At 41.9% G+C, this 23433-nt stretch overlaps 1 pseudogene; it reads right to left on the bottom strand.

Moving 5' to 3' along the window:
• Positions 1-23009: 23009 nt before the first annotated feature.
• Positions 23010-23148, bottom strand: LOC125541932 (annotated as a pseudogene).
• Between the last annotated feature and the right edge of the window lie 285 nt (positions 23149-23433).

Here is a 23433-nt window from a genome sequence, read left to right as displayed (position 1 = left end):
TCTCGGAATGGCTATGGGAATGCCATAATAGGTAGGTATGGTGGCTGTTTTGAGGAAGGTATATGGTAGGTGTATGATACCGGGGAAATGTGCGCGGTATTAGAGAGGCTAGCAAAGGTGGAAGGGTGAGAGTGCGTATAATCCATGGACCAAACATTAGTCATGAAGAACTCATATACTTATTGCAAAAATCTACAAGTTATCAAAGCAATGTATTACGCGCATGCTCCTAGGGGGATAGATTAGTAGGAAAAGACCATCGCTCGTCCCCGACCGCCACTCATAAGGAAGACAATCAATAAATAAATCATGCTCCGACTTCATCACATAATGGTTCACCATACGTGCATGCTACGGGAATCACAAGCTTCAACACAAGTATTTCTCAAATTCACAACTACTCAACTAGCATGACTTTAATATCACGATCTCCATGTCTCAAAACAATTATCAAGTATCAAACTTATCATAGTATTCAACACACGCATAAGAGAGTTTTTATTATTAATCTTGCATACCAAACATATTAGGATTTTAAGAAAATTACCATGCTATTTAAGACTCTCAAAATAATCTAAGTGAAGCATGAGAGATCAATAGTTTCTATAAAACAAATCCACCACCGTGCTCTAAAAGATATAAGTGAAGTACTAGAGCAAAACTATATAACTCAAAAGATATAAGCGAAGCACATAGAGTATTCTAACAAATTCCAAATCATGTATGGCTCTCTCAAAAGGTGTGTACAGCAAGGATGATTGTGGTAAACTAATAAGCAACTCAAATCATACAAGACACTCCAAGCAAAACACATATCATGTGGTAAATAAAAATATAGCTCCAAGTAAAGTTACCGATAGAAGTAGACGAAAGAGGGGATGCCTTCCGGGGCATCCCCAAGCTTTGGCTTTTAGGTGTCCTTAGATTATCTTGGGGGTGCCATGGGCATCCCCAAGCTTAGGCTCTTGCCACTCCTTGTTCCATAATCCATCAAATCTTTACCCAAAACTTGAAAACTTCACAACACAAAACTTAAAGTAGAAAACTCGTGAGCTCCGTTAGCGAAAGAAAACAAAAGACCACTTCAAGGTACTGTAATGAACTCATTATTTATTTATATGGTGTTATACCTACTGTATTCCAACTTCTCTATGGTTTATAAACTATTTTACTAGCCATAGATTCATCAAAATAAGCAAACAACACACGAAAAACAGAATCTGTCAAAAACAGAACAGTCTGTAGTAATCTGTAGCTAGCGCAAGATCTGGAACCCAAAATTCTAAAATAAATTTCGACGTGAGGAATTTATCTATTAATCATCTTCAAAAAGAATTAACTAAATAGAACTTTCCAAATAAAAATTACAGCAGTTCTCGTGAGCGCTAAAGTTTCTGTTTTTTACAGCAAGTTCAACAAGACTTTCCCCAAGTCTTCCCAACGGTTCTACTTGGCACAAACACTAATTAAACACAAAAACACAACAAAAACAGAGGCTAAATAATTTATTTATACTAAACAGGAGCAAAAAGCAAGGAATAAAAATAAAATTGGGTTGCCTCCCAACAAACGCTATCGTTTAACACCCCTAGCTAGGCATAACAAGCAAGAATAGATCCAGGTATTGCCATAATAATAAGATAGATTGTTAAAACTCATTTCATATTCTCTACGTTCAGCAGCAAGTTTTCTTTTAGGCAAGCAAAACTAATCAATAGGGCTAAATTTGTTGGGACAAAAGTCTCCAAGATCAACCTTGGGAGGTATAGGTTACTCCTTTGGTCCTTCATATTGCACAACCAATTCATCATTATAAGCATTCTTTTTACAGAAATTTGTGAGCCTATATTCAAGAGAATATCCCAATTCATTATCTCGAATAGCCAAATCATCATTAAGTTCAGAGTTCAAAAATTCTATCAACTAAAACATTGGTAGGAACCCTTTTTCTAAGATTTTCATTGAAAGCAACATAGTCTAAAGATTGAAAACGCATTATTTCTTCTTGATCAAAGAGGATAGTCTCTATGGGAGGACGACAAGCATCCACCCTATAATGTGCAAAGATTTGTTTGGCCTCTTTTATTACGAATCGAAACTCATGAGCCAAAAAGATAGTAACGGCACGCTTAACCAAAGAATGCTCAATATTAGAAAATTCTAGGAAAATCCTTTGTATAGAAGGATGCATGTGCATAAATTGTCTCTCAAGTTCACCTACAAGCATGGCAATAGCGTCCGCAAGACTACTAGTTCTATGAAGAATAGAACTACCCATAGAAGGTAAAGCACCGGCACAAGTAAAGAAATCTTGAATAACTCCTTTTCCAATAATATTACCACTACCAACACGGAATCGTTTTATATGTGAGATAGTGGGTTCTTTAGTATGAGCATCAAAATTATTATTGACAATAGTATCCCCAATTTCAGACATAGAGGCAGAGGTTAAAGAACTATCCATAATGATAAGCAAGAAAACTGACACACAAGCAAACAAAAAGCAAGCGGACAAAAAGGGCAAATAGAGAGGGAGGATAGAGAGAGGCAAATAAAACGACAAGGGTGAATTGGGGGGGAGAGGAAAACGAGAGGCAAATGGCAAATAATGTAAGGCGGGAGATAAGGGTATGTGATGGGTACTTGGTATGTTGACATTTGCGTAGAATTCCCCGGCAACGGCGCCAGAAATCCTTCTTGCTACCTCTTTTAGCATTGCATTGGTTTTCCCTGAAGAGGAAGGGATGATGCAGCAAAGTAGCGTAAGTATTTCCCTCAGTTTTTGAGAACCAAGGTATCAATCCAGTAGGAGGCTACGCGCGAATCCCTCGTACCTGCACAAAACAAATAAATCCTCGCAACCAACGCAAATAGGGGTTGTCAATCCCTATAGGCCACTTACGAGAGTGAGATCTGATAATATATAAGATAATATTTTTGGTATTTTTATGATAAAGATGCAAAGTAAAATAAAGGCAAAGATAGCAAAATAACTAAGTAGTAGGAGATTGATATGATAAAGATAGACCCGGGGGCCATAGGTTTCACTAGTGGCTTCTCTCGAGAGCATAAGTATTCTACGGTGGGTGAACAAATTACTGTTGAGCAATTGACAGAATTGAGCATAGTTATGAGAATATCTAGGTATGATCATGTATATAGGCATCACGTCCGAGACAAGTAGACCGACTCCTGCCTGCATCTACTACTATTACTCCACTCATCGACCGCTATCCAGCATGCATCTAGAGTATTAAGTTAAAACAGAGTAACGCCTTAAGCAAGATGACATGATGTAGAGGGATAGACTCATGCAATATGAAGAAAACCCCATCTTGTTATCCTCGATGGCAACAATACAATACGTGCCTTGCTGCCCTTACTGTCACCGGGAAAGGACACCGCAAGATTGAACCCAAAGCTAAGCACTTCTCCCATTGCAAGAAAGATCAATCTAGTAGGCCAAACCAAACTGATAATTCGAAGAGACTTGCAAAGATAACCAATCATACATAAAAGAATTCAGAGAAGATTCAAATATTATTCATAGATAGACTTGATCATTAAACCCACAATTCATCGGTCTCAACAAACACACCGCAAAAAGAAGATTACATCGAATAGATCTCCACAAGAGAGGGGGAGAACTTTGTATTGAGATCCAAAAAGAGAGAAGAAGCCATCTAGCTACTAGCTATGGACCCGTAGGTCTGAAGTAAACTACTCACACTTCATCGGAGAGGCTATGGTGTTGACGTAGAAGCCCTCCGTGATCGATGCCCCCTCTGGCGGAGCTCCGGAACAGGCCCCAAGATGGGATCTCGTGGATACAGAAAATTACGACGGTGGAATTAGGGTTTTGGCTCCGTATCTGATAGTTTGGGGGTACGTGGGTATATATAGGAGGAAGAAGTACGTCGGTGGAGCAACAAGGGGCCCACGAGCGTGGAGGGCGCTCCTGGGGGGGGCAGGCGCGCCCCCTACCTCGTGGCCTCCTGTTGATTGGCTTGACGTAGGGTCCAAGTCTCCTGAGTTGTATTCAGTGAGAAAATCACGTTCTCGAAGGTTTCATTCCGTTTGGACTCTGTTTGATATTCCTTTTCTTCGAAACCCTAAAACAGGCAAAAAAACAGCAATTCTGAGCTGGGCCTCCGGTTAATAGGTTAGTCCCAAAAATAATATAAAAGTGGATAATAAAGGCCAATAATGTCCAAAACAGTAGATAATATAGCATCGAGCAATCAAAAATTATAGATACGTTGGAGACGTATCACCCACTTGGAGCTCTGCGGCTCATTGACATAAAACCACCCCTGCTGCCACAGGTCTGAAGATTTGGCGAAAGATCCTTTGGGCCAAACCGCGCCGGCCAGTTTGCCTATTATGACACTTCCGCTCTCTGCCTGCATCTCCTCTGCCACCTGCGGCCTCACATCAAAGGTCTTGAGCCACAAACCGAAGTGCGGAGGAGTCCGGAGCAAGGCCTCACACATGACGATAAATGTTGAGATGAGGAGAATAGAGTCCGGGGTCAGATCGTGAAAATCTAGCCCATAGTAAAATATGAGCCCCCGGACGAAGGGGTTAAGCGCAAACCCTAGCCCGTGAAGGAAGTGAGACACAAATACAACCCTCTGGCCAGATCTGGGCATCGGTATGACTTGCCCTTGCGCCAGAATCCGATGAAAGATTTCCGAGGTCAGGTACCTCGCTACGCGAAGCTCCGCAATGTCCTCCTCTGTGACAGAAGAGGCCACCCACCGGCCCTGACGGTTGGATCCGGACATGACTAAGGCTGGTGGTGATTGGAACCCAAGAGTTGGAACTTGGGGTGGCTGGAGTTGAGGAAGGAGCAAAGCACAAGGAAGAAGAAGAGGCAGGCTCTCTATAAAAGGCCCCGGATATTGGGCGTCTCTCCCAGGGTCTCTAAACTTACCTATCACTAAGGAGTTGTACCCGGGGGACGGTTGGGTTACCCACGCCTGCATTAATGAAAATCCCGTAAATACAGGGACTCGATCTCTGCCCCGACGAGACGTGCCAGTAAAACCGCACCCCGAGACGTGGGGCGGCTCGCTAGCTGACGGTTGGAAATAGCAATCGGGCGGGCATGATATGATGTCATGTACAGTTATCAACAAGTTGGGCTCGTGAGTTATTATATTCTCTGCCATTATATGCACAGGTCCGGATATACTTACTTCGTCTGAAGACTGTTCTGGAGTTCGGAAGGAGGGAACCCGCCTTGCAATGCCGAAGATAAATCTGCGCGCCGGACTCCTCGTCATTGAAGTCAGGTTCAGGGGCTACTGAGGGAGTCCTGGACTAAGGGGTCCTCGGGCGTCCGACCTGTTATCTATGGGCCGGACTGATGGGCTGTAAAGACATGAAGACCGAAGACTGCACCATGTCCGGATTGGACTCTACTTGGCGTGGAAGGCAAGCTTGGTGACCGAAGATTCCTTCTTATGTAACTGACTCCATGTGAACCCTAGATCCCCTCGGTGTCTATATAAACCGTAGGGGGTAGTCCGGAAAGAGGGACATATACTCATTACCATATTCATAGGCTAGACTTCTAGGGTTTAGCCATTACGATCTTGTGGTAGATCAACTCTTGTAATACTCACATTCATCAAGATCAATCAAGCGGGGAGTAGGGTATTACCTCCATAGAGAGGGCCCGAACCTGGGTAAACATCGTGTTCCCGATCTCCTGTTACCATCGATCCTAGACGCACAGTTCGGGATCCCCTACCCGAGATCTGCCGGTTTTGACACCGACAGAGACCATTAGTACTGGTTGATAACACCAACCGGTACTAAATGTTTGGGGGGTTTTGATTTTATTTTGATTTTTCCTTTAATTTTGTGTTTTCAATTTAATTTACAGATTGTTTTTACGTTATAATGAATTGTTAAATCATTAGGTGAAAGTACCGCAGATTAGTTTCGACTAGCTCCATGCATCCAGTTGAAACAAATCTGCGGTTTCTTTCATAAATGATATAATAACTCATCATCATCATATTAATATAAAAACTCTTGCATCATATCATCACCAACAACAGTATACTAGCTAGCTGAAAATCATCATATATAGTCGTCATTACCTATTTAATCGTCATAGTCATTACCGCTATCTAATCACCACCAACACTAGCTTAAAGAAGAAACATTCACTTGTACCAGAAGCAAAGATATCAGTGAGTTCAACATGGTCATGAGATTATAAGCGTTCATAAGACCACAAAAGAAAATCACTCTTTGAGATTAAGTTCAGGACGAAGAACACGGACATGAGAGGACAAGTACTAAGAGAATGAACTAGCTAATCACTCCTGCTGCTCTCTCTGAGGTAAAATAGCATTGAACATGTATAGCTCTCCTGATTCATCATATTGGAGCATGCAGATGAACCTGTATCCTAATCGTGGGCTGCGCTTCTGATTGCTTCCCCCTAGTACTTCTCTGCAGGCGGGCGATGACGGCATGACAGGCTGAGGCGGTGATGACGTGGGCGGTAATACGTCTCCGTCATATCTACTTTTCCAAACACTTTTGTCCTTGTTTTGGACTCTAACTTGCATGATTTGAATGGAACTAACCTGGACTGATGCTATTTTTAGCAGAATTGCCATGGTGTTATTTATGTGCAGAAACAAAATTTCTCAGCATGACCTGAAACTTCACGGAACATCTTTTCGGAAATAATAAAAAATCCTTGCAAACGATGAAGACCAGGGGGGCCGCACCCTAGCCACGAGGGTGGGTACGCGCCTGCCCCCCTAGGGCGCGCCCCCTACCTCGTGGGCCCCCTGGAGCTCCTCCGATCTCAACTCCAACTCTATATATTTGGTTTCAGAGAGGGAAAAAATCAGAGAGAAGGATTCATCACGTTATACGATAAGGAGCCGCCGCCAAGCCCTAAAACCTCTCGGGAGGGCTGATCTGGAGTCCGTTCGGGGCTCTGGAGAGGGGAATCCGTCGCCATCGTCATCATCAACCTTCCTCCATCACCAATTTCATGATGCTCACCACCGTGTGTGAGTAATTCCATCGTAGGCTTGCTGGACGGTGATGGGTTGGATGAGATTTATCATGTAATCGAGTTAGTTTTGTTAGGGTTTGATCCCTAGTATCCACTATGTTCGTAGATTGATGTTGCTATGACTTTGCTATGCTTAATGCTTGTCACTAGGGCCCGAGTGCCATGATTTCAGATCTGAACCTATTATGTTTTCATCAATATATGAGTGTTCTTGATCCTATCTTGCAAGTCTATAGTCACCTATTATGTGTTATGATCCGTTAACCCTGAAGTGACAATAATCGGGATACTTACTGGTGATGACCGTAGTTTGAGGAGTTCATGTATTCACTATGTGTTAATGCTTTGGTCCGATACTCTATTAAAAGGAGGCCTTAATATCCCTTAGTTTCCGCTTGGACCCCGCTGCCACGGGAGGGTAGGACAAAAGATGTCATGCAAGTTCTTTTCCATAAGCACGTATGACTATATTCGGAATACATGCCTACATTACATTGATGAATTGGAGCTAGTTCTGTGTCACCCTAGGTTATGACTGTTACATGATGAACCACATCCGACATAATTCTTTATCACCGATCCATTGCCTACGAGCTTTCCATATATTGTTCTTTGCTTATTTACTTTTCCGTTGCTATTGTTACGACCACTAAAAAATACCAAAACAATTACTTTTGCTATCATTACCTTTTGCTACCGTTACCACTACTATCATATTACTTTGCTACTAAACACTTTGCTGCGGATATTAAGTTTCTAGGTGTGATTGAATTGACAACTCAACTGCTAATACTTGAGAATATTCTTTGGCTCCCCTTGTGTCGAATCAATAAATTTGGGTTGAATACTCTACCCTCGAAAACTGTTGCGATCCCCTATACTTGTGGGTTATCAAGACTATTTTCTATCGCCGTTGCCGGGGAGCAGAGCTCTATTCTTTGAGTTACTTGGGATTTATATCTGCTTATCATTATGAATAACTTGAGAGGTCCAAAAACCAAGATTTATCCCTCAACTACGAGGGGAGGTAAGGAACTGCCATCTAGCTCTGCACTTGATTCACCTTCTATTTTGAGTAAGCTTGCGACACCTAAACCTACTTCTGCTATTCGTTCTGATATGTCGCATGTTATTGATGATGCCACTTCTGCTATGCGTGATACTTATGCTGAAACTACTTCTATGCTTGATACTATTGTGCCACTTGGTGAATTTCTTGATGAACAACTTGCTAGGGTTAGAGAGAATGAAATTATTGAAACTGATAATATTGATGAAAGTGATGATGAAGACTCTCCCCCTAATGAAAATGAATCACCTTTTATTCCTGAGGGTTATGTTTTTGAAAAAGAAGTTGCTTTAGCTATTTTAGCTTGCAAAGATAGATACGAGCTCAAGAGGCTATTAGCTAAATGGAAGCAACAATCTCTTAATGCTAGAATGAAACCTGACCCTGCTTTTGCTACTTCACCTATGTTTGTTACTCATAAGGATTATGAATTCTCTGTTGATCCTGATATAATTACTTTGGTTGAATCTGATCCTTTTCATGGCTATGAATCTGAAACTGTTGTGGCACATCTTACTAAATTAAATGATATAGCCACCCTGTTCACTAATGACGAGAGAACTCGCTACTTTTATATCCTTAAAATATTTCCTTTCTCATTAAAGGGTGATGCTAAGATATGGTTTAATTCTCTTGATCCTAGTTGTGTGTGTAGTCCCCAGGATATGATTTATTACTTCTCTGCTAAATATTTTCCTGCTCATAAGAAACAAGCTACTTTAAGGGATATATAATTTTGTGCAAATTGAAGAAGAGAGTCTCCCACAAGCTTGGGGGAGGCTTCTCCAATTACTTAATGCTTTGCCTGATCATCCTCTTAAGAAAAATGAAATACTTGATATCTTTTATAATGGACTAACCGATGCTTCCAGAGATTACCTGGATAGTTGTGTTGTTCTGTTTTCAGGGAAAGAACACCAGATGAAGCTGAAATTCTATTGAATAATATGTTGATAAATGAAAATAATTGGACACTTCCTGAGCCAGCTCCTGAGCCTATTCCTAAACCAACTCCGAAGAAGAGGGGTATCCTATTTCTCAGTCCTGAAGATATGCAAGAGGCAAAGAAATCTATGAAAGAAAAAGGTATTAAAGCTGAAGATGTTAAGAATTTACCTCCTATTGAAGAAATACATGGTCTTAATTTACCGCCTGTTGAAGAAACATATGATCTTAATCCATCTCCTATTGAAGAAATACATGGTCTTGATAACCCGACACAGGTAGTAAAGGTAAATTCTCTCTATAGATATGATAAAGCTGAAATTTCGTTTACTAAATTTGCTAGCCCATGCTTAGATGAGTTTGATAAATTTATGGCTAAGAAAGAAGACTTCAATGCCTATTTTGGTATAGAATTAAAATGTAGTGCTGGTATGCTTGAACACTTGGGTGATTATATGGCTAATGTCAAAGGTGAACTTAAACTTATTAGTAAACATGCTTCTATGCTTACTACTCAAGTAGAACAAGTACTTAAAGCTTAAAATGATCTGCTCAATGAATTGAATAGTAAGAATAATGATAATGCTGTTAGAGTTATGACTAGAGGTGGTAGAATGACTCAGGAACCTCTGTTATCCTGAAGGCCACCCTAAGAGAATTGAGCAAGATTCTCAGAGAAATAATATAGATGCACCTAGTCCTTCTAAAAAGAAGAAAAAGAAAAATGATAGGACTTTGCATGCTTCTAGTGAACCTATTACTGAAACACCTGAGAATCCAAATGATATTTCTATTTCTGATGCTGAAACACAATCTGGTAATGAACCTGAAACTAGTGATAATGTTAATGATAATGTTCATGATGATGCTCAACGTAGTAATGATAATGATATAGAAATTGAACCTGCTGTTGATCTTGATAACCCACAATCAAAGAATCAACGTTATGATAAGAAAGACTTTGTTGCTAGGAAACATGGTAAAGAAAGAGAACCATGGGTTCAGAAAACCATGCCTTTTCCTCCCAAACCATCCAAGAAAAAGGATGATGAGGATTTTGAGCGCTTTGCTGAAATGATTAGACCTATCTTTTTGCGTATGCGATTAACTGATATGCTTTAAATGAATCCTTATGCTAAGTATATGAAAGAAATTGTTACTAATAAAAGAAAGATACCGGAAGCTGAAATTTCCACCATGCTTGCTAATTATACTTTTAAGGGTGGAATAGCAAAGAAACTTGGAGATCCAGGAGTACCCACTATGACATGCTCCATTAAAAGAAACTATGTTAAAACTACTTTATGTGATCTTGGAGCTGGTGTTAGTGTTATGCCTCTCTCGTTATATCGTAGACTAGATTTGAATAAGTTGGCACCTACTGAAATATCTTTGCAAATGGCTCATAAATTAGCTGCTATACCTATTGGTATTTGTGAGGATGTGCCTGTTGTAGTTGCAAACATTACTATTTTAACGGACTTTGTTATTCTTGATATTCCCGAGGACGATAGTATGTCTATTATTCTTGGAAGACCCTTTTTGAATACTGCAGGGGCTGTTATTGATTGCACTAAAGGCAATGTCACTTTTCATGTTAATGGTAATGTGCATACGGTACACTTTCCGAGGAAACAACCTCAAGTTCATAGTATCAACTCTATTGGAAAATTTTCATCGATTATATTTGGAGGTTTCGAATTTCCTCTTCCTACTGTCAAGAAGAAATATGATATTCTTATTATTGGGGATGTGCATATCCCCGTTCAGGTAACATAGTGTTATTCAAAATTTCTCCGGTTCCATGTTATTCGGAATGAGTTCGTTAACAAGACTTGATCAACCTTGTTAGTGGATTCCTTTTGATGATCATGAGATGGATGAAACTAGAAGGCACAACTCTCTGTAACCTCCTTTTACTTTCTGTTATTTATATTAAATAAAACAAAAATAAGTATTTTTCTGTCTGGTATCTGATTATCCGTGCAATTTAAAAATACCACGAAAATAAAAGTTCTCCAAATGCCCTGAAATTTAAATATGATTTTTTCTAGAATATTTGAGAATATTTGGCACAGAGAACACAATAGGGGGGGTCATCCACTTGGCCTCGAGGGTGGAGGGCGCGCCCCCTGCCTCGTGGGCCCACGGTGGACCTCCTCCACTTATTCCTGCACCCACACACTTCTTCCTCCCACAAACACGAATATCCAATTCATACCCGAGTCCAAGCTCATTTTGCTGCCATTTTCGATCTCCTTGCTCAAAGCACCTCTCACAAAACTGCTTGTGGGGATTGTTTCTTGGTATGTGACTCCTCCATTGGTCCAATTAGTTTTTGTTCTAGTGCTTTATTCATTGCAAATTTATGCTGCCTAGGTGACCATGTTCTTGAGCTTGCATGTCAAATTTATATGGTTCCAAGTAGTTTCGATGCATGATATAGGCTCTAGGCACTTGTAGGAGTAGTTGCTATCAATATTATTGAGCTTTGTTCACTTTTATTTTGAAGTTACTAAAAATTTCGGAAATTTTTCAGAGGAAGAAATATGTTTAGGAAAATGTACCAAGGTGGCTCTTCAAGGAAACAAGCGCCCAGGCTTGCAATGCGTGATGCTGATGAAGAACCACCAAGAGACGCTCCAGTGCGTCCTTGTGAATGGCCTTCGGAAAACTTTATGGATCGAGCGGGGATTAAGGAAGAATTTAACGCATATTTGCGTAACGCTGATCTTGTGAGCTTCGAGGAAGAAAAATGCCGTCAGTACCACTATCTCACTAGTTCCTTTGTGAGGAGGTTTGAATTTTCATCTTCACGTAATTCTCCAACTGTCCTATTTGATCTTTATGAAAATTCTTACACTATGGACTTAGAGGATTTTACCACTGCTTGTAAACTTCCACAATGGGGTAGTATCAGGGATCCTCGCAAATCTGAATTTAGTGATTTTCTTGCTAGTATAACTATGGGGGAATCTAGAGATATAACACAAGCTACCATAGGGAGCATTCACTTTCCTGCTATACATTATTTTGCTCTCTTCATAGGTAGATGCATTAATGGTAAAGATGAGGCATGTCACATGTGTGTCCATGACCTCAGTATTCTTAGGAGTGTTGTGTTAGGAGACAAATCTTATAATTTGGGAGCCACTGTTGCACGTAGGTTGCATTTTAATAGATTTAATGGAGATTTCTTTGGTGGAATTTATGCAACCCGCTTAGCTGATTTTCTTGGTGTAACTATACGTAATGATGATATTGAATTACCTCCTACTTACCTAGACTTTGATGCTATGGTTCACTACCAATTTGTCGAGAGGAATGAATCACCTCTCCAGTATCGCTTAATATTTGACAGATGTCGTGCTGTCCGTATTACTCTCCCTGCTCCTGTCTTCTTTGATTATCATGCAAAAGGAATATATGTTATTATCAGAGAGGAGGCAGATGAGTACGAGAGGAGGGCGGAGGCCGCTCATCGCCACGTTGCAGCTCAGGAGGCGATAGCCGCTGCATCGTAGTACGACCCCAACTATTATTATGGATATCCGCCAGGCCAGCCGTGGCCATAGACCAACTTAGGCCAAAAGCCTAAGCTTGGGGGAGTACACATTTCTCACCGACATTACATTCATGTTCACACACTCATTGCTAGATGTCGGTGCTCATACTTTTTCATTGTATCATCCATGCTAGTTTATTTTCCTTTTTATGCTTTTTTCTTGTGTGTTTAATAAACCTTAAGAAAAACCAAAAAAATAGTTGTAGCTTTTAGCTAGTTTTAATTTCCATACTTGTAGTAGTAATTAAAAAGAAAATCCAAAAAGATTTCCTGTTCTTCTTTTTCTTGTTGGGAGCTTTCCCGTGTAAATAATTTTATTTATTTTCTTTGGGGTCGATAGGAGAAGACCATGATTAAATTGTTGAAGTGGCTCTTATATGCATTATTGTTGATCTGACAAAAGAGCCCATATTGCCTTGTCTTCTCCTATTTATTGAATGCTTGCAGATTCCAGCTTAGTCCAATGCACATGCACTATTATTATTATTATTATCCACATCGTTCGGTCATGCAAGTGAAAGGCAATAATGATGATTATATGATGGACTAACTGAGATGAGAAAATCTGGTATGAACTCAACCTCTCTTGTTTTTGTAAATATGATTAGTTCATTGTTCCTGATTCAGCCTATTATGAATAAACATGTTTGCAATGACAACTAGAGATCATAGTTTCTTGTGCCATGCTTGATTAGCTAGGAGTCTATAATGGTTTACCTTGCGTGCCAACATGCTATTAAAATGGTTGTGATGTGGTATGATAGGGTGGTATCCTCCTCTGAATGATTTAAGTGACTTGACTTGACACATGTTCACGCATGTAGTTGAAACAAAATCAACATAGCCTTCACGATATTTATGTTCATGGTGGATTATATCCTACTCATGCTTGCATTCGGTGTTGATTATTTTTAATGCATGTTCATGACTGTTGTCGCTCTCTAGCTGGTCGCTTCCCAGTCTTTTCCTAGCCTTCACCTGTACTAAGCGGGAATACTTCTTGTGCATCCAATCCCATAAACCCCAAAGTTATTTCATATGAGTCCACCATACCAACCTATATACGGTATCTACCTGCTGTTCCAAGTAAATTTGTATGTGCCAAACTCTAAATCTTCAAATAAATATCCTGTTTTGTATGCTCGAATAGCTCATATATCAACTAGGGCTGTGCGTATCTTCCATGTTAGGCGGGTTATTCTCAAGAGGAGTGGACTCCGCTCCTCACTCATGAGAAAAATGGCTGGTCACCGGGATGCCCAGTCCCATGCTTTATGCAAACTAAATCAAAATAATTGCAAACAAAACTCTCCCTGGGACTCTTGTTAGTTGGAGGAACTTGTTGTTTCGAGCAAGCCATGGATTGATGCTTGTTGGTGGAAGGGGGAGTATAAACTTTACCATTCTGTTTGGGAACCGCCTATAATGTGTGTAGCATGGAAGATATCGCCATCTCTTGATTGTTATGTTGACAATGAAAGTATACCGCTCAAAATATTATTCACCTCCATTTCAAAACCGAGCTCTGGCACCTCTAAAAATCCCTGCCTCCCTCCACGAAGGACCTATCTATTTACTTTCATGTTGAGTCATCATCCTCTTATTAAAAAGCACCAATTGGAGAGCACCGCTGTCATTTGCATTCATTACTGTTAGTTTACATTGAGTATGGCTTGACTAGATCTCTTTTACCATGAATTACAATGTCTAGTCAGTCCTTGATCTTTAAAGGTGCTCTGCATTTATATTTGCGGTCTCAGAAAGGGCTAGTGAGATACCATCTTGTTATATCATATTATGATTGTTTTGAGAAAGTGTTGTCGTCTGAGATTTATTATTATTGCTCGCTAGTTGATTATGCCATTGATATGAGTAAACATGAGACCTATGCGTTATCATGAATATGGTTAGTTCATAATCTTTGCTAAAAACTTGAATGCTGGCTTTACATATTTACAACAACAAGAGAAAACAGAGTTTATAAAAGTTTTTCTTTATCACTTTCAGTTTGTCAACTGAATTGCTTGAGGACAAGCAAAGGTTTAAGCTTGGGGGAGTTGATACGTCTTTGTCGTATCTACTTTTCCAAACATTTTTGCCCTTGTTTTGGACTCTAACTTGCATGATTTGAATGGAACTAACCCGGACTGACGCTGTTTTTAGCAGAATTGCCATGGTGTTATTTATGTGCAGAAACAAAAATTCTCGGAATGACCTGAAACTTCACGGAACATCTTTTCGGAAATAATAAAAAAATCCTTGCAAAAGATGAAGACCAGGAGCCCACACCCTAGCCACGAGGGTGGGGGCGCGCCCCCTACCTCATGGGCCCCTTGGAGCTCCTCCGACCTCAACTCCAACTCTATATATTTGGTTTCAGAGAGGAAAAAATCAGAGAGAAGGATTCATCGCGTTATACGATATGGAGCCGCCGCCAAGTCCTAAAACCTCTCGGGAGGGCTGATCTGGAGTCCGTTCGGGGCTCCGGAGAGGGGAATCCGTCGCCATTGTCATCATCAACCTTCCTCCATCACCAATTTCATGATGCTCACCGCCGTGTGTGAGTAATTCCATCATAGGCTTGCTGGACGGTGATGGTTGGATGATATTTATCATGCAATCGAGTTAGTTTTGTTAGGGTTTGATCCCTAGTATCCACTATGTTCTGAGATTGATGTTGCTATGACTTTGCTATGCTTAATGCTTGTCACTAGGGCCCGAGTGCCATGATTTCAGATCTGAACCTATTATGTTTTCATCAATATATGAGTGTTCTTGATCCTATCTTGCAAGTCTATAGTCACCTATTATGTGTTATGATCCGTTAACCCCGAAGTGACAATAATCGGGATACTAACCGATGATGACCGTAGTTTGAGGAGTTCATGTATTCACTATGTGTTAATGCTTTGGTCCGGTAGTCTATTAAAAGGAGGTCTTAATATCCCTTAGTTTCCGCTAGGACCCCGCTGCCACGGGAGGGTAGGACAAAAGATGTCATGCAAGTTCTTTTCCACAAGCATGTATGACCATATTCGGAATACATGCCTACATTACATTGATGAATTGGAGCTAGTTCTGTGTCACCCTAGGTTATGACTATTACATGATGAACCACATCCGGCATAATTCTCTATCACCGATCCATTTCCTACGAGCTTTCCATAGATTGTTCTTCGCTTATTTACTTTTCCCTTGCTATTGTTACATCCACTACAAAATACCAAAAACATTACTTTTTCTATCATTACCTTTTGCTACCGTTACCACTACTATCATATTACTTTGCTACTAAACACTTTGCTGCAGCTATTAAGTTTCCAGGTGTGGTTGTATTGACAACTGAATTGCTAATACTTGAGAATATTCTTTGGCTCCCCTTGTGTCGAATCAATAAATTTGGGTTGAATACTCTACCCTTGAAAACTGTTGCGATCCCCTATACTTGTGTGTTATCAGCCGGTGACGATGGCGACGGGCTAGGGCGGCGATGACGGGGGCAGCGACGACGGTGACGCGGGCGGCACAGGGACGCGCGCGACGAAGACGAACAGAAACTAATTGAAAATTTTCGTAAGTGCTGCTTATATAGGAGAGGCCTTTACTATCGGTTGGAGCCACCAACCGGTACTAAAGGTCAAATTTGGCAGCCCGAGCGGCGGGAAACGCACCCTCTTTAGTACTGGGTCGTGGCTCCACCCGGTACTAAAGAACCTCCCTTTAGTACCGGTTGAAGCCACGAACCGGTACTAAAGAGGGTGCGCTCGCGTGCAGCGGCGCACAAAGTTTAGTCCCACCTCGCCGAGCGAAGGGCAGCCGCACTGGTTTATAAACCCAGCGCGGCTGCTCCTTCGAGCTCCTCTCTAAAGCAGGCTTCTGGGCCTAACTTTGCCGCGCTGCCCTGTGAGCCTGCTGGGCCTGCATATCCACGCCCAAGGCCGAGCAGGCCCACTGGGTAGCGCCGAAATATTTTTTTATATTTTTTTCTTTTCTGCTTTATATATTTTCTTTTATTTATTTCTGAGTAATTTTTTTGCTGTATTTAGAGTTTCTTTGTGAATATTTTAAATAGTTTAAATTTGAATTATTTGAAATTTGTGTGAATCACTAGTTTGTGAGTAACATAACTTTAAAAATAGTTTTTTCAGTGATTATTTTTTCTTATGTTTAATATTAGTGTGTTTTATCATTATATTCAAATTGGTAATACGTCAGGAGTTGTAATAAGTTATTAAAATTTTAAATTACCGGTGTAACAGATGAGTTTTCGTCCGAAACGCTGATCTTCGAAAGAGATTGTCCAGTTTGTACACGAAGTGCATCCAGTTTTTGCCGTAACCCTCTCTACTTTTTTGCACATGCTATGCGGGTGAAATAATGACACCATGCCAAGTTTCAACCTTTTCAGAATTCATTTGTAGTGCTTTTCAATTTCAGGGCTATTTAGCTCAAAACAAATCAGTAAATGCATTAAAAATAGCAAATTATGTCAGAAAGGGTCGAAAGTTGATGAGGTGGCTTTGAATGGTGCATGTTGAACGCAAAAAAAGCCCGGAGTTGTAATAAGTTATTAAAATTTTGAATTGCCGGTGTAACAGATGAGTTTTCGTCCGAAACCCTGATACTTCGAAAGAGATTGTCCAGTTTGTACACGAAGTGCATCCAGTTTTTGCCGTGACCCTATCAACTTTTTGGCACATGCTATGCGGGTGAAATGATGACACCATGCCAAGTTTCAACCTTTTCAGAGTTTATTTTGTAGTGCTTTTCAATTTCAGGGCCATTTAGCTTAAAACAAATCAGTAAATGCATTAAAAATAGCAAATTATGTCAGAAAGGGTTGAAAGTTGATGACGTGGCTTTGAATGGTGCATGCTGAACGCAAAAAAAGTCTGGAGTTGTAATAAGTTATTAAATTTTTGAATTGCTGGTGTAACAGATGAGTTTTCGTCTGAAACCCTGATAATTCGAAAGAGATTGTCCAGTTTGTACACGAAGTGCATCCAGTTTTTGCCGTGACCCTCTCTACTTTTTTTGCACATGCTATGCGGGTGAAATGATGACACCATGACAAGTTTCAACCTTTTCAGAGTTTATTTGTAGTGCTTTTCAATTTCAGGGCCATTTAGTTCAAAACAAATCGGTAAATGCATTAAAATAGCAAATTATGTCAGAAAGGGTTGAAAGTTGATGAGATGGATTTGAATGATGCATGCTGAACGCAAACAAAGTCTGGAGTTGTAATAAGTTATTAAAATTTTGAATTACCGATGTAACAGATGAGTTTTCATCCGAAACCCTGATACTTCGAAAGAGATTGTCCAGTTTGTACATGAAGTGCATCCAGTTTTTGCCGTGACCCTCTCTACTTTTTTGCACATGCTATGCGGGTGAAATGATGATACCATGTCAAGTTTCAACCTTTTCAGAGTTCATTTGTAGTGCTTTTCAATTTCAGGGCTAAGTTTCAACCTTTTCAGAGTTCATTTTGCACATGCTAAGTCAGGAGAGAGTGGGGGGCGGCCGGCGGGGGAGGACCGGCGCGGGGGGTTGACGGAGGAGACCGGGTGAGTGTGAGTGGAGAGAGGAGAGAGTGATGGTGTAAACATGTAAAAATATACATTAAAACTACATTGATCATCAAAGATCTTTTTGTGTACAATCTGAATTGTCAATATGAGTCCTCAACGGTTTAGAAACCGGTAAAGACTCATATTGCAGCCACAAATTTTACACATAGAGTTCAATGAAGACCAAGTTCTTGTGATAGTTTGAGAAGTAATATATTTAAGGTGATAAAAACCCTGTTAGGGGAGCGAGGTGGGACTAAAAACAGCCTGTCACAACCTCTTTAGTACCGTTTCATACCGAGAACCGATACTAAATGGATTGGTCAGGCCCCAGCCTGACAGCAGCCAGCCACTAACTATTTAGTACTGGTTCGTGGCATGAACCGGTACTAATGAGCGCCGACCGCCTAGCCGTTGGAACCGACACTAATGGTCACATTAGTACCGGTTTAGTTGCAAACCGGGACTAATGTGCTTCACATTAGGCCCTTTTTCCACTAGTGCCTGCTGAGTAATGAGTCACTGATAACCTTTCTGGTGATATATCTGTTTGTCTCGCTGCCTTTCCCGACCTTATCGATCTGTCTTTGAGCCATAACAAGATCAGAGGGGTGAGATTCCACTGCACATCGCTAGCACATCGTCTTTCTGTAAAATCTAGGGTTAAGCGTGTTGCCTCCTGGCAGGGACGCCTTCGTGTTAATATAGGCAGAGCAATTACATGATAAGGCGCGGGTGGTTAGTTGGTTGTTAACTTGTCCTCTACTCCAAGCTATACATGAGATAGAGATTATCCTAGCCAACAACCTACGCCTCAACTCAAATACAATCACGTTACAATGTCACATTACAACTATGGTCCTACACTTTTAACATCATACCTCAATCTTAACGTATCAAGGTTCAGATTGTGCTTGAAGGCCTGTAGTTTCTTGACTTGTAACGGTTTTGTGAACCCATCTGCAACTTGATCTCCTGTTGGGATGAACTGAATATCCAGCAACTTTTGTGCAACCCTTTCTCGTACAAAATGGTAATCAATCTCTATGTGCTTTGTTCGTGCATGAAACAATGGATTTGCAGACAAATACGTTGCTCCAAGATTGTCACACCATAAGCACGACACACTTGTTCTTCCAATGCCAAGTTCATCAAGTAAAGTTTCAATCCACATTACCTCAGCTGCTGCATTTGCCAAAGATTTATATTCTGCCTCAGTGCTTGAGCGTGACACTGTAGCATGCTTCTTAGCACTCCAGGATATCAGATTCGACCGAAGAAAGACTGCAAATCCCCCTGTAGATCTTCTATCATCAGGGCATCCAGCCCAGTCTGCATCAAAAAACACACTTACTGTGGTTGAAGAAGATTTACACAATTTCAGCCCAGTGTTGGCACTCCCTTCAAGATACCTCAATATCCTTTTTACAGCTGTCCAATGTACAAAGGTAGGAGCATGTAAGAATTGACAAACTTTATTAGCAGCAAAGGATATATCAGGTCTTGTTAGTGTCAAGTACTGGAGAGCACCAACTACACTTCTGTACTTAGTTCCTTCTTCTGCGCTTAGTAATTCTCCTTCATATAATGACAACTTATCAGTGATAGCCATAGGTGTGCTGGAGGTTTGCAATCCTTCATTCCTACACGTCTGATTACATCATTGGCATATTTTTCCTGAGTTAACATAATACCATCATGCAAATTTTTTACCTCAATACCTAGGAAGTAGTGTAACTCTCCTAGGACTTTAAGAGCAAACTCATTTTTCAAATTTGATAACAATGCTGCGGTAGCTTCCTGTGAAGAGCTGGCAACAATTATGTCATCAACATAAATTAACATAAATATCATCACCTTCCCTTTCTTGAAGAAGAAAAGAGAAGTGTCACCCCTTGAAGGCTTGAAACCAAGTTGTTGAGGCTTTGCACTTAATCTTGAATACCAGGCTCTAGGTGCCTGCTTTAGACCATACAAGGCCTTGTCCAACTTGCACACATGATGTGGCTTTGAACCATTTTCAAACCCAGGTGGTTGTCTCATATAGACCTCCTCCTCGAGAACGCCATGTAAGAACACATTCTGAACATCCAATTGGCGAAGACTCCATCCCCTGGAGACAGCAATAGATAGAACAAGTCTAATAGTAGCAGCTTTAACTACGGGACTAAAAGTATCCTCATAGTCAATACCATAGCATTGTTTGAAGCCCTTAGCTACTAGTCTAGCCTTATATCTATCTATTGTGCCATCAGGTCTCTTTTTAATTTTATACACCCATTTACAATCAATAATATTCCTCTCTCACTTAGGAGGAACCAAACGCCAAGTTTGGTTTTTCATAAGTGCATGATACTCTATATTCATGGCATTTCTCCAATTATCATTTCCTAGAGCTTCGGTCAAGTTTTGGGGCTCACCAGTAGAAGCAAAATTTGCAAATTTGAAGTGCTTATTATACCTGAGTGTCCCATCTTTGTAAACTGTGGGTTTTGAAATACCTCGTTGTGCTCGTGTAATCATCCGAGGAGGTGTGTTGGAGCGTACAGGTGCGGCAACCGCAAAAGATCCCGTTCCCGCCACAGCAGAACCAACCTCGTCGTCTGTCGCACGGTCGGACGATGTTGGATCGCGTGCTGGGGGAGCAGGAGAATCCCGCCTTGACGAGTCAGCGGGCGCCACATGACCACGGGCCAGCGCGCGGTCGCGCCCGCCATCATTGCACCGCGCAGCGGGGACAGGTGACCAGGTTCAGGCCCACCCACCTCGTGACGACTCGGGCGCGGAGACAGAGAAGAGGCCGGCCCACCCGACCCGCCTGGAGACCCGTGCCGGCTCACCCGGGGAGTGGATGGCCCCGGATTCTGGTGGGGGTGGCGTCGGGGGATCTGCCTGGGGTGTCAGCGGATCCGCCTGGGGATCTGTTCCCGCGTCAGCTCCAGAATCGGCGCGTCCAGGCGAATCTGCCTCGTGTTCGCCGCCAGGTGTTTCCTGCTGCTGTTGCATAAAATCACAAGCATTTGGAGTGCAGTTTTTTTCACTGCTATCTCCGTCAGAAGTAGGGCTATATAACAAATGATCATCAGCATAATATTCATCCCCATGATCAGTTGGGTTTAGTAACTCCGGACTCAAAAGAAGAATTTCTGCCCGAAGCCGTGCACCGGCATTTGGGTGAAGTGTAGCGAAGGGAAATACATTTTCATCGAAGATGACATCCCTGGAGATATACACTCGTCCTGTTGAAATATCAAGGCATTTAAAACCTTTGTGAAGATTGCTATATCCAAGAAAGGTGCATTGTTTGGAACGAAACTGAAGTTTGTGCCTGTTATAGGGTCGGAGGTTGGGCCAACAAGCACACCCAAAAATCCTAAGTGCAGAATAATTGGGTTTTTCATGGAACAATCGCTCAAGAGGGGTTTTAAACTTGATAACTTTGTTGGGGAGGCGATTGATCAAATAGGTAGCAGCAATAAACGCCTCATCCCAAAATTTTAAGGGCATAGAGGCTTGGGCAAGAAGATACAAGCCCACTTCGACTATATGTCGATGTTTTCTCTCTGCTGACCCGTTCTGTTGATGCGCATGGGGACAAGATACATGATGAGATATTCCTATTTTGGTGAAGAAGGAGCTGAGTTTTTCATACTCCCCTCCCCAATCTGTCTGAAGAGCAAGAATTTTGCGATTAAACTGTCGTTCAACAAGGTGCTGAAAGTCATGAAATTTTTGAAAAACTTCAGACTTGTGTTTGATCAAATATATCCATGTGAACTTGCTGAAGTCATCGATAAAACTCACATAGTATTTCTTTCTGCCTACTGTTTCAACAGCAGGTCCCCAAACATCAGAGAAAATAAGTTCTAAAGGAAACTTGGATTCACTTATTGATTTTGGATAAGGTAACTGGTGACTTTTTCCCTGTTGACAGGCGTCACAAATAGAATCACTACTGGAAAAACTAGCACAAGGGAGTTTATTTTGGCTAAGAATTCTCCTGACAACTAAAGGAGATGGGTGACCTAAACGTCGGTGCCATCTATCCGAAGATATCTTGGTGGCACTGAGGAGCATCTGCTTCTTGACGTTGGATCCCTTGTGCTTGATGGGGTATAGACCACATCTACCCCTGCCTCGAAGAAGAACCTTCCTCGTTCCCCGTTCCTTAACAAGAAAAGAGTGAGGGTGAATTTCACAGAGTGTATCATTGTCAAGAGCAAGACCTAGCAGAGATTAGGCTCTTGCTAGCTTCTAGAACATGAAGAATATTATTTAGGTAAAGATCAGGATCAGGGGTATGAATAGCTGAGTGGCCAATATGTTCTATAGCCATACCTGACCCGCCAGCAGTGTGGATTTGCTCGTTCCCAGTGTAGCGGTCGCGGACAGTCAGCTTCTCAAGGTCTCCTGTGATGTGATTGGTGGCGCCGCTGTCAAGGTACCAGTTTGTGCCCACCCCATACTGAGGTGCTGCCAGGTTCGCCGTCCTCTCTTCTCCTCCTTGGTAGGCTTCATCATAGCGCTTCCAGCACTTCCACGCTGGATGGCCCAATTTGCCACAGATCTGGCACTGGATCCTCGGTGCAGGGGCATTGTTGTTGTAGTTTCCCCCGCCACCGTTGTTGTTGTAGTGGCCGCCTCCTCCTTGTCCACCGCGGCCGCCAGGCTTGATGTAGGGGCGACCACGGTCACCACCGTTGTTGCCGTTTCCGCCGCGGCCACGGCCACGGTCACCACCGCGCCCGCGGCCTCTGGTGGCAGCGTTAGCGGAGGACTGCGACACTCCGCCGCGAAGCTTCATCCTTGTCTCGAAGCTGATGAGCTGAGAGAACAGCTCGGGCACGGTGATCGGCTCCACTCTGGAGCACATAGCAGAGACCACCGGATCAAACTCCTCGTCCAGGCCAGTGAGGATGTGAGAGACGATGTCGTCGTCGTCGATCTTCTTCCCTGCTGTGATGAGTTCATCACACAGAGACTTGACTTTCCCGACGTAGTCGGTGATGGAGGAGTTCCCCTTCTGCAGATTGGCGAGGGTGATGCGCACGTTGACAGTCTGGGCACGAGTGTGAGATGCAAGCATCTCTGCAATCGTGTTCCAGAGCCCCGCCGATGTGTGACAAGTAGCGACCTGGACGGCCATCTCACAGGGCAGAGTTGTCAGAAGGTAAGAAAAGACTTGCTGATCTTGAGCGTACCAGGTCTGGAAATCCGGGTTGGGCTTCTTTGT

Source organism: Triticum urartu, chromosome 2 (assembly GCF_003073215.2).
Source record: "Triticum urartu cultivar G1812 chromosome 2, Tu2.1, whole genome shotgun sequence".
In the NCBI taxonomy this organism is placed as follows: Eukaryota; Viridiplantae; Streptophyta; class Magnoliopsida; order Poales; family Poaceae; genus Triticum; species Triticum urartu.
Note: the sequence above shows the minus strand (reverse complement) of the source record. Positions and strands in the feature narration are given on the sequence as shown.